We start from the raw sequence: 12005 nt of genomic DNA, 5'->3' as shown, positions 1-12005 counted from the left end.
CCACGAGCTATGTCCGCGCTCCTCCCATCCCACGGAGCGGACCACGCCATTGACCTCTGTCCCTATTTTACCCCTTGACCCCTGCTCTTCACAACCTTGACCGGGGTTGCCGGATCAGGAAACGTCAGTCGCCGTGAGCCGCCGGCGGCGCTGCCTGTGCCATTTCTTCCCGTCGACCTCACCTGCTTCCGACGAGCAAAAAAAAGGCGCGCTACAAGAAATAAAAATCGTGTGGCCAGGCCAAAGCCAGGACAGATAGCTCGCAGCACGTAACAAAAATCCGCAGGAGTGGCGGCACATCGGCGACGAACCCCGCCTGCACGATTCCCACGGTTAGTGGCGGCGCACGTAGCAGCAGCGCGACCGTATGCCCCTGAATCACACAATTCCCAAGTTCCTTTTTTGTTGTTTATTTTTCTGAGAGAAGTTCCTTTTTTGTTGTAGCTGAGGAAACAAGTTGGCAATGCCCACAACCTACACAAAGCTAGTGCGCGCCTTTTATCTTCCTCTGTTCTTCCCCGAACGCGCGAGGGAAATGTTAGATTAAATCAAATCAAATCAAATCGTGAGCGACGGCTGCTTCATTCTTTTTACGGTTTCTTTCCGCGCGGGCGACGTGGAAAGCTCACCGTCGCGATGTGATGATGATGCCCACCCGTTTATTCCCAACTCCCTTAATCTAATCGTACCACTATCCGGATCATTTCCGGTCGATCGGATGAATTATTGAGCACTGTCGCTGCCGCTGGCCTCTTCCAGCCTAGCTCAGCTCAGCTCACGTCCCGTCCAACTCACGCCACCCCACCACTGCCCGCCTTTCCCCTCCCCGCCGAAAGGAACCTTCGCCGGCCGTCCGGTCCCACCCACGGCGGCCGCGCTGACGCCGCCGGCGGCGGCGGCCGGGATCCGGGGCTGGGGATCGGCGGATCCCGCGGGGCACATACATGCTGCCCCCATGGACCAGCTCCCCGACTCCCTCCCCTCCTCCTCCACATCGCCGCAGGAGTCGCGGCGGTCGGTGAAGCGGAGGCCGCCGCCCGCGGGGTCCCCGGAGCCGTCGCCGAGGGCGGCTGCGGGCGCGGCGGAGCTGCTCCGGCGGGTGGAGGAGCTGGAGGCGGCCGCGGCGCGGCTGGCGATGGAGAAGGAGGCCGCGGAGGAGTCGGCGCTGGGCCTGCAGGGCGAGCTGGAGGCCGAGCGGGCCTCGGCCGAGACGGCGGCCAGCGAGGCCATGCTCATGATCGAGCGCCTGCAGCGGGAGAAGGCCGCGGCCCAGATGGAGGCCCGCCAGTTCCGCCGCTACGCCGAGGGCCGCGCCGACCACGAGCGCGAGGTGCAGGAGGAGCTCGCCTCGCTCTCCGACCTCGCCGCGTCTACCACTCGCGGCTCCAGTCCCACGGGATCGACCCCGACACATTCTCCGACGAGGAGGACGAGGAGCTCTACGAGGAGCAGCGCGGGCACGCGGACCAGATCGACCTGGTCACCCCCGAGGCAGAGGGGGACGGCGCCGAATTGTTAGTCAGTGCTGGCATGGAGGTGAAAGCCATGGTTGACGACAATGATGAAGATCAACAGCAGTTCACCACCCCTGTGGAGAAAGAGTTCGAGTACACGGTGGATGTTAGGTGCGCGAGCCCGAAGATGGCGGCCGTGGCCGTGGTGGGGGAGTACGTGGGGGATGTAGCCGGCAATGCAGGGGGTTTGTATGCGAGGGTGGAGGCGCTGGAGGCGGACAGAGCGGCAATGCATAGAGAGATTGCGGCGCTGCGGGCGGAGAGAGCACAGTTGGTCATGGCAAGGGAGATGGCTCGTCGACTCTGCTGGGAAGTGGTCTCTGAGAGGAAAAGCATTGTTAACAAGGCTGTTGTCCCGGCCAAGAGATTCTCGGCATTAGGAATTTGCAAGGTATAATCGAGTTCTCATTATTGTCACTGTCGTTGGTAAGCTGGTAATCTCATTATGCATTGGTAAGCAATCATCTGTGCATTGGTAGTTTCATTGTGTATTGGTTTTGTGAGTGAGCGGTGCTGACTTTCAGCATATTGACACTAAATTAGGAGATTAGCACATTTTGTGGAACTTAATTGAATTGCATGTGATTAATGGATTTAGTTTGGGAAACTTTGGTTGTGCCTCGGTGATTAATGGATTTAGTTTGGGAAATTTTGGTTGTGCCTCGGATGAAATGCGTTGCAAATCTTGGCTGGGTGAGGGACAGAATCAGAATTTTGGCATTTGTTAAACTTTGTAAACTGAAATGAATTTTTGATTTCTTTTGAATTGAAGCATCAAGGCACCAGTTAGTACTCTGAACTATTTTTAGGGTGCTGATGATTTGCCGTTCTTTCTTTGTTAAGTTGATGCCATATGATGTGTTTATAAGCGATTTCAACATTTGCAGCTAGACTGAGTGCATGAGCTTGCTTTGGAGGTGTGATTATCAGCTTGTGTACTCTTTGCTGTTAACACAAACTTGATGTTTATTATAACTTTGAGTTGACAATTTAGTGACTGGGCTGCATATATTTATATTTGGAAATGCTCAGGATTTAGTTTGTGTCTCTTCTTAGGAGAGCATAGAAGTACTTCTCGTTTGGTGGATTCATTTCTAGTTACTTGGTACATTTGGGAGAGTGCATTAGCACTATGTGCTTAAGGTGCTAATTTAGTACACTGGAGAGTTGCACATTTGCAGAATTGCATCGCATCTGATTAATATATTTAGTGCAAGATTTTGGTGGTGGCCTAGATGAAATGGGATTTTGCAAGTATGGCTGCGTGGGAGATAGAACTAGATAAATTAAATTACTGCAAGATATTTTTTATATCATCATCGTGTGTGTTCGGTCAAAGTTAATATACCATCCCCAATATTTTTAGTACAAAATTGTTGCTTGAGATGCCTAAATGGTGTGCCGCAGCAATTATATTCTTCTCTCTTGTATGCATATAATACACTTTGTAGTAATCCAGCATGGTCATTAATAATTGAATTTTAAACGACAGTTACCTTACATGAAAATGCTTTCATTGGTTGTGATGATTATTGATAAACAAATTTGTGAAGTGAATAGAGCTCATGTACCAAAGTTATGTCAAATGCTAACAATACTTCAGCTAATAATTGTTCACAACTACAGACTGAACTCCTTTTCTTGTTATCCTTTCATCTAGACGTGATAGTAATGAGATACAATGACACTTGAAAATATATGTTGCATGATATGTCTGTTCTGTTTTTCTGTTACGTTATTTGGAGCTGAAACTTGGAAAAGGAAACCATTATATAATACAGAGTATTTGTTTATTTTTGAACTGCCTTTGCTAATTCCATCTGAATTTTCATGTCCACCCTTGAGTAGTTTGGTGTTCCATAACATTGCCACTGTTCTCATCCTTGGGAAATTAATAACTTCTGATATCTTTGCTGCAGTGGTTGCTCTCCGTAATCTTTTGGAGAAGAAGCTCTACTACCAGGTAGTCCTATACCATGAATCGTTCTGAACCTATGATTATCCTTCTTTGCGCTGATGCAACCCTAAATTGCTTCCATGACTACTCCACAGGTATACGTTTGGCTTGTCAACTACGTTCCTTGGCCTCCTGCTGCTCCTCGACAGATCCACCACGTTGAGTCCATGGCGGCGTCTGCATAGGCCACAGCAATGACCACAGCCTCCGCCATCCCATAGCCAAACACATGTAAATGCAGAACTTCAGACGATTGGTTACCACTCTGTTTTGTGCGTGCATTGCATTCTTTGATGATCTGTTTCTTTTCGTTTTGGCTGAGTACAGCGCAGTATTGGCGATGTAAGTTTTGGCTTTCAAGCTTTGAGCTTGCTGTATAGTGTGTTATTGAGACTACTAGGCTTGCATAGCTTGTAATCTGGAGCTAACTGACGTGCGGTGAGTTGTGGAGTCTCTGATGTTTCCAGTGCTGTCTCCGTCTCCTCCTCGGCAAGTAAATGCTGTGTACTTCACTCTTCAGATTTGTACTTCTTTTGATCTTGAACTAGCATCGTGACTTAATCACATAGGCCATGTGAATTATTTGCTGGTCGAGGAAGCTCTTCCTCTGAAGCGCGTTAAATCGAGCACAAAAACAAGCATTGTGCTCTCGAAAACCATCTAATTTTTCTTTAAAAAACTTATGGAAAACCATCTAATTTCTCTTTAAAAAACTTATGATGCAACGCAAGCATGATGTCGGTCATATCTAGGCTGCCTTCAGGGTTTTATACTCACTAGACAACCTGTTGCGCCCATGACACAAAAAGCAAGAGCGAGCCGAGCATTCATACTATGTAATTGAGTGATTTAGAACCAATTTAATGGATACTTAGGTACACATATAGCGTTATATATATTCCATTACATGGTAGCATGATAGCTCAGAAGAAAGTTATGAGATCACTTGATGATAGCTAGCATTGGCTTTATAAAGCAAGTGAGTCTTGTATCCACTGTCAGCATGATTTCACCGTTCAAGCAACTCTTCACGGTGGATGTGTTTAGTGGGCCGTTGCTGGCGAAAGCAGAAATGCCTTCCATATCCTTGATTTGTCTAAGCCCCAGTGATGCTTGTTTGTTCTCTGTAGAATGTCTTCTGACTGCAAAGTTACATAGCCAAGTTGTTCTGCAACATACTTTACCTGCCCCGGGATGAAGCATAAGCGTGAGAACACTGTGAGCACACTTCCAGTCGTTTGATCGGCATATGCATTCTGTTTAGAAAATTCATTTCAGTTATAATCATGATTCCACCGAGGGAATAAGTTTTTGATACGCGGGACTAAAACACAGCAAAAATAAAGCAAGAGTGACAACTTGGTGAAAAATTTTATGAAACTAACAAGGAGTTCGAACATGTTGGTCAAGAAGAACCAAGTGAGCGTGTTTAATTGGTCCATGATCAGCGCCTCCAGGGTACATTCGTGTGCAACATGTGATAACTTAGTTGCTAACACGTGATACTTGTATGATAACACAGGATGGCTTGTGTACATGGAAGTAATTGTATTGATAACTTAGTTTTTGAACAAAAAGAGCTGACGGCGTTGGCGCTGACGAGGCTTATCAGAGAGGAAACCAGGTGTTTCAATGAGGCCATGAGAGGGGTGGCTGCTCTTGGCGAGTGATGTAGGGCTCCCGTAGCTCTCTTTTCTTCTGGTTTGTAGGCTGTACGCCTGTGTGTATATGACAATTTTCTAGACTTGGGGCTTAGGCCCAGCGTTGTATGAGTTGTACACTCTTTTCCTACTATAATGCAAAGGCAAAGCTCCTGCTGTTCTCGTCAAAAAAACTTAGTTCCAACACGTGACCGCCACATTTTGCAGAACTGGTTCTTTTACACAAAAGAGTCACCCAACTAGATGTATTTTAGTTCTAGATACGTTCTTTTTTATCCATTTTGATGATAAATATTTTCGAACGGAGAGAGTAGTTTAGAAGGATAGACATCGATCCAAACAAGAATAACCACCATGTTTATTTGCTGCTCAAATCGACCAAAGCAATGACCAAACTGATGTTATGCTAATGATAGGCACTACATAACTGAAGTTGCTCATGTGACACACAGGGTATCATCGCGTGACGTATTGACCTGATAAGCAAGTGTACATGGATTTGTTATTCCTCTTTTTTCGAGCTCAATGATAAGATCCAGGCACTCTTCCATATCACCAGTTTTTTCGACTACCAGAGTATCATGATCTGCAAGTTTTATGTCCCATTAGATATAATATAATATTTCATTCACGAGAACACAACAACTGAAAAGGGCTGAAAAATAGCTGTAATCTAAGCTATAGCTTCACCAACAATTAGACTTTTTTATCTTGATGCATTCTCCAGAGACGAAACATTCGAAGGTGCCGGACTACTCTAGCATGTCTTACAGCGTTAAACTGGTACTCCTCTTAAGCAGTTCCAACCAGAGTCTGTTTCAAAATGAGTGGGTAAAATTTATCATGTCGGTAACTAAGATAACTTGTCTGGTGTAAATGCCCAGTTTGAAAATATTAAGCATTGGCAGTTTGGCACACATGCAAATCTGTTGTTTCGGAGAAGAATAATTTTTCCTCAAATAATAACTTTTTATGATATATCATGGTCACACCAAAGAAATCATCTCCAAGTTTAACAGTCTTCTACTACAACCAAGCAAATCTCCTTGTCTCCGACTAGCCATCGTAGGATCCAATTGATTCTGCTTGGAGAAACCGAAATGCACACCTAAGAGAAAGTTTGCCATTTTTCTCCTTGATTTACTCAGTGACCCTCTATCAAATCTCTCCAAATAATTATGATGCTTCTTGTGCAAGTCTATGGTCCTTACCATTTGACAAATAAAATCAGAGGAATGAACCCTTCTTGGAAATTTATGTCAAAGGAGGAGAGACATGCACATCAAAGCTTATTGATGTCTACTACGGAACCTTTCTTCTTGTAGACTCGTGTTGGGCCTCCAAACGCAGAGTTTTATACGACAGTAGCAAATTTTCCTCAAGTGGATGACCTAAGGTTTAGCAATCCATGGAAGACGTAGGATGAAGATGGTCTCTCTCAAACAACCCTACAACCAAATACAAGAAACCTCTTGTGTCCCCCCAACACACCCAATACAATGATAAATTATATAGGTGCACTAGTTCGATGAAGAGATGGTGATACAAGTGTAGTATGGATAGTATATATAGGTTTTTGTAATCTGAAAATATAAAAACAATAAGGTAACTAGTAACAAAAGTGAGCAAAAACGGTATTACAATGCTTGAAAACAAGGCCTAGGGTTCATACTTTCACTAGTGCAAAGTCTCTCAACAATGATAAAATAATTAAATCATATGGAAATCCCTCAACATGCGACAAAGAGTCACTCCAAAGTTCCTATCGCAGAGAACATAAGATGAAATTGCTTGTAGGATACGAAACCACCTCAAAGTTATTCTTTCTGATCAATCTTTTGAACTATTTCTATAAGTGTCACAAACAGCCCTAGAGTTCGTACTAAAATAACACCATATGATACACATCAATCAACCCTAATGTCACCTAGATGCTCGAATGTCACCACAAGTATTTGTGGGTCAATTATACGATATGCATCAACCAACTTCAGATTCATAATATTCAATACAACACAAAGAACCTCAAAGAGTGCCCCAAGATTTCTGCCGGAGAAATAAGGATGAAAACGTGCATCAACCCCTATATGCATAGATTACCCCAATGTCACCTCGGGAATCTGCTAGTTGAGTGCCAAAACATACATCAAGTGAATCAATAGAACACCCCATTCTTACCACGGGTATCCCATGCAAAACATACATCAAGTATTCTCAAATCCATAAAAGTATCCAGTCCGATAAGAGTGAAACCTCAAAGGTAAAACTCAATTCATCACAAGAAGATAGAGATGGAGAAACACCATATGATCCAACTATAGTAACAAAGCTCGCGATACATCAAGATCGTGCCAAATCAAGAACACGAGAGAGAGAGAGAGAGAGAGAGATCAACACATAGCTACTGGTACATACCCTCAGCCCCGAGGGTGAACTACTCCCTCCTCATCATGGTGGCCGCGGGGATGATGAAGATGGCCTTCGGTGATGATTTCCCCCTCCGACAGGGTGCCACAACGGGCTCCCGATTAGTTTTTCGTGGCTACAGAGGCTTGTGGCGGCGGAACTTTCGATCTAGGGTTCTTTTCGGGGTTTTTTTGGTATTTATAAGAATTTCTGGCGTCGGTCTTACATCAAGGGGGTGCCCGAGGGGCCCACGAGTCGAGGGGGGGCTAGGCCTGTGGCCTCCTCGGTCACTTTATGGCCCAGCTCCGGTGCTTCAGGGGTCTCTTTTGGTCCATAAAAAATCACCGTAATTTTTCAGCCCATTCTGAGAACTTTTATTTCTACACAAAAAATGACACCATAGTAGTTCTGCTAAAAACAACGTTAGTCCGGGTTAGTTCTAATCAAATCATATAAAATTGTTGTAAACATGGCATGAATACTTCATAAATTATAGATACGTTGGAGACGTATCACTTATGTCAAAACGGGAGAGAATCCATCTATTGCAAGAGAGAGATATGTACATCAAAGCATACTCTAAGAGGGTAGAGTCAAATGTATGTGTTTTCTAGTGGGGTGAAAATACTATTGGATATGTTATTTGATGTTATCAAGATTTTTCCCTTAGCTCTTACTCTATCCCAATAAAAGTCTCATGATACAGGGGGAGAAGAAATCATATAGGGGGAGAAAAATCTTATTGAATATTCTTCAACTGAAATTCTTTAGGAACAGAAAAAAAATCCTTACAAGTGGTACTCACTTTTCACAAGTGATACTCATTCTGATGCATGTTTTCCCTATCTTGGTTTTAAAATTGCAGAACCATCTACGTTCATGAAGTGAGATCGTTGTGTTTTCTAGCCTTATTTTCACAAGTTTATCTCGTTATGAATTTCTGCTTGGTATTTAAGTTTAATGTGTGCATCTTTCACTTTATTGCCCTGATTCCTTCTTGTTGTATATATTTGTTTTCAGGTAGGACATGTCCCTTTGCTCTGACGCACCCCACCAAGATTCATGTGACATGGAAGAGCCTATATACCTAATCAATTGTATATTTGCATTCCAAAAGCAAAGACTCAAAATATGCAAAATTCTAAGGGGAGATCCCACATGTCTCATGCTTTAAATTTTACTTCCTGTTTACTTCTATTCTTTCAAGCTTTGATGTATGTTGTCATAAATTACCAAAAAAAAGGGGGATTAAAAGCACATCCACTCCCTTGGTGGTTTTGGTAATTCATGTCAACATACATATTGTTGGTCTAATATTTTCCTTGAGTATATTTCAGGATAAGTTCAACTTAGGCACAACTTTGGGATGTGAAATGGAAGCCCTCAAGATGCTAATGACATGTGTTGGCCAAGCCTCAAGACTCCATTTTATATTCAAGTGATCCAGTATTAGATTGAGTCCATAGGTATGCCAATACTATCAAAAGGGGATGAGGTTGTGATCATGGACTAACTGCTCAAGTGCTTAGAGATCAAGCTCCCAAAACCTCAGTCAAACTCTCACATTCAAGTATGTTCAAAAGTCTAAGTCAAAATCGGTCCCATCGAATCACTCACATCCGAACTCACCGAGTTACTCATGGCATAGTCACTACCTAAACCCTAGCTATTCTATCTCACCGAGTTGCCCCTTCGGCCCGACCAAAGAGCACTTGCCAACCTTCTGCTGCCTACTCAAATTCAATGAGAAATTTCATATCAGTTTCAAGTTCCGAAGTGTGTAAAGTGCTTAGGTCATCACATCTTGGTCCCACTGAATGGTTTCACCCGGTCTCGCTGAAAAGCCTAAAGTTCAAATATTTTATACCGATCGGTCTCACCGAGTGGTTTCACCCGGCCCCACAGAGTAGTGCATAAAGGTGTGTAATGATTGGATTTTTGGTGCTGCCTATATATACCCCCACCCATTCCACCAACTCTCAGAGAGCAACCAGAGCGAAGCATACACTTCTAATACGTCCATTTTGCATCATGATTTTCTATTGTTATTTATAATTTTTTGAGTCAATATTTCACTTCACAATGCAATTCTAATGCCCTTTCTCTCTTATTATGCAAGATTTATATGAAGAAGGAAATTGCCGGCAGCTGGAATTTTGGACCTGAAAAGAGCTACAACAGAGATAGCTATTCTCTGGAGCTCTGAATGACCTGAAAATTTATGAAGATTTATTTTAGAATTAATAAAAATATTGAAAGAAGAAATACCAGGAGGGGACCCACTAGTGAGCCACAAGCTTAGGTGGCACCCCCTGGAGCGCAGCATGTGAGCTTGTGAGCCCACCAGCAGGCCTCCGTGGCCCTCCTTCTTCTATATGGATACTTCCCTCCGGGAGGGAGAAATCGAAGCCATCGACATCAGGAATGTTCCTCTTATCGTGAGAGGACTCATCTCCATCAACATCTTCACCAGCACCATCTCATCTAAAACTGCAGTTCATCTCTTGTATTCAATCTTTGTCTCAAAACCTCAGATTGGTACATGTGAGTTTCTAGTAGTGTTGATTACACCTTGTAGTTGATGCTAGTTGGTTTATTTGGTGGAAGATCATATGTTTAGATCCTTAATCATATATTGTGCTCATATGATCTTGAACATGAATACTCCCTCTATCCATATATATAGGGCCTATTCGGTTTTTCAAGGCTAACTTTGACCAAATGTTAGATCAACAATATATGGCATGCCAGTTACACAAAACATATCGTCAAATTCATATGTGGAAGGAGCTTCTGATGATATAATTTTCATATTATACATATCATATAATATCAATCTTATGAATAGTCAAAGACAATCTTGAAAAATGCATTAGGCCCTATATACATGAATTGTAGTTAAAGTCAATTTACTCTGGATATCGATCCTTAGGTCAGCCACCCTTTCCCAAATTAAGGCTCGGGGGCTACTGGGCTTCACGCTTCTCACTTAAAAGCCATTAACGGGTTACATCGATCCCTTGATATGGTTTTGCCACCCGACCAGTGGCTCGGGGGCTACTGCATTGCCTATTCAATGCAGAAGATTCAAAATGCAAAATAGTTTCCGAGGAGATTACGATTCTCGGGTTGGTCGGCCGCACCCAACCTAAGTCTCGAGGACTATGCACACCGCATTTTCATTCTTGCGTATGCCGCCGAGCTAGTAGTTGATCCTTAGGCCGATTTCGTGAATCGACCTAAGTCTCAGGGGTTACTGGGATCAGCGGTTTCATATTTTCCTTCAGGTGCATCTCGGATTTTAGGCGGACACACACCTTGAGGGCTACTGGCTATATATCTCGGCAGAGAATAAATTGCACCAATCGAGAAAAATATATCCACAAAAAAGCAGCCCAAGACCGAGGTGGTGCACCACCTCAGAAGCAGTGCGGCATAAAGCTCGGATGCAAGTGGCTGGCTCTATAGAGGGCATTTCCGACATTAAGCTCGGCTGAATTCCTTCATTTTTTTTCAAGAATGAGGTAATTTATGACACCTCGGATGCAGATCGGCATTGGAGCTCGGCTGCAAATAGACATTCCGGATGCAGATCGACGTTGGAGCTCGGCATAAAATAGACATCTCGGATGCAAGTCAGTGTGGGAGCTCGCCTGCAAATAGATATCTCAGATGCAGATCGACATGAGCTCGGCTGCAAAAATACACCTCAAATGCAGTCCGACATTGGAGCTCGGACACAAAGGGACACCGCCGCATGGGAAACACTTCAAACCCGAGGTGTGGCATAAAAAAACAAGGCATTGATAAAAGGCCGAAGACTTAAAGGCTCCTTGGATGCCCGACGTGTGAACACTCCGGGATTTAGCTCGGCAATCCTCAAGATAGAAGATGGGAAGATTTGTTGAACCAGTTTTCAACCGACGACCGAAGATGAAGAACCGTTTGAAAGAATCGAGGAGCATTCCTAACTTGAAGACCAGTTCATGGGGCTACTAACAGTGTCCTGAACTAGGGGGTACTCACCACGTCGTCTCCCAATAAGTGGGTCGGGCCGAGGACCCCCACGGCGGTTCACTAATGGGCCACTTCAGACATCTCATGACATATACGAGGAAGATTCCACAAGACTTGGTCATCAAGACAAGGACTCCTCTCCACCGACGTAGCCGACTAGGACTCTTGTTATCCTAAGCCTCCGGTACATTATATAAGCCGAGGACAGGCTAGTCGATAGACCAGGATGACAATCATCGTACCCCTAGGGTTTAGACCACAACTTACGATCTCGAGGTAGATCAACTCTGTACTCGATACATCATCATCAATATTAACAAGAGCGGGACGCAGGGTTTTACCCCCATCAAGAGGGCCCGAACTTGGGTAAACATCGACTCCCTTCTTCCTGTTACCATCGATCCGAGATCCACAGCTTGGGACCCCCTACCCGAGATCCATCGGTTTTGA

General features: G+C 44.3%; 1 pseudogene; it reads left to right on the top strand.

The window, feature by feature from the left end:
• The first annotated feature begins 558 nt into the window (after positions 1 to 558).
• On the top strand, positions 559 to 3941 carry LOC125510891 (annotated as a pseudogene).
• Positions 3942 to 12005: the final 8064 nt, after the last annotated feature.

This window comes from Triticum urartu, chromosome 5, assembly GCF_003073215.2.
Source record: "Triticum urartu cultivar G1812 chromosome 5, Tu2.1, whole genome shotgun sequence".
Taxonomy (NCBI): Eukaryota; Viridiplantae; Streptophyta; class Magnoliopsida; order Poales; family Poaceae; genus Triticum; species Triticum urartu.
Note: the sequence above shows the minus strand (reverse complement) of the source record. Positions and strands in the feature narration are given on the sequence as shown.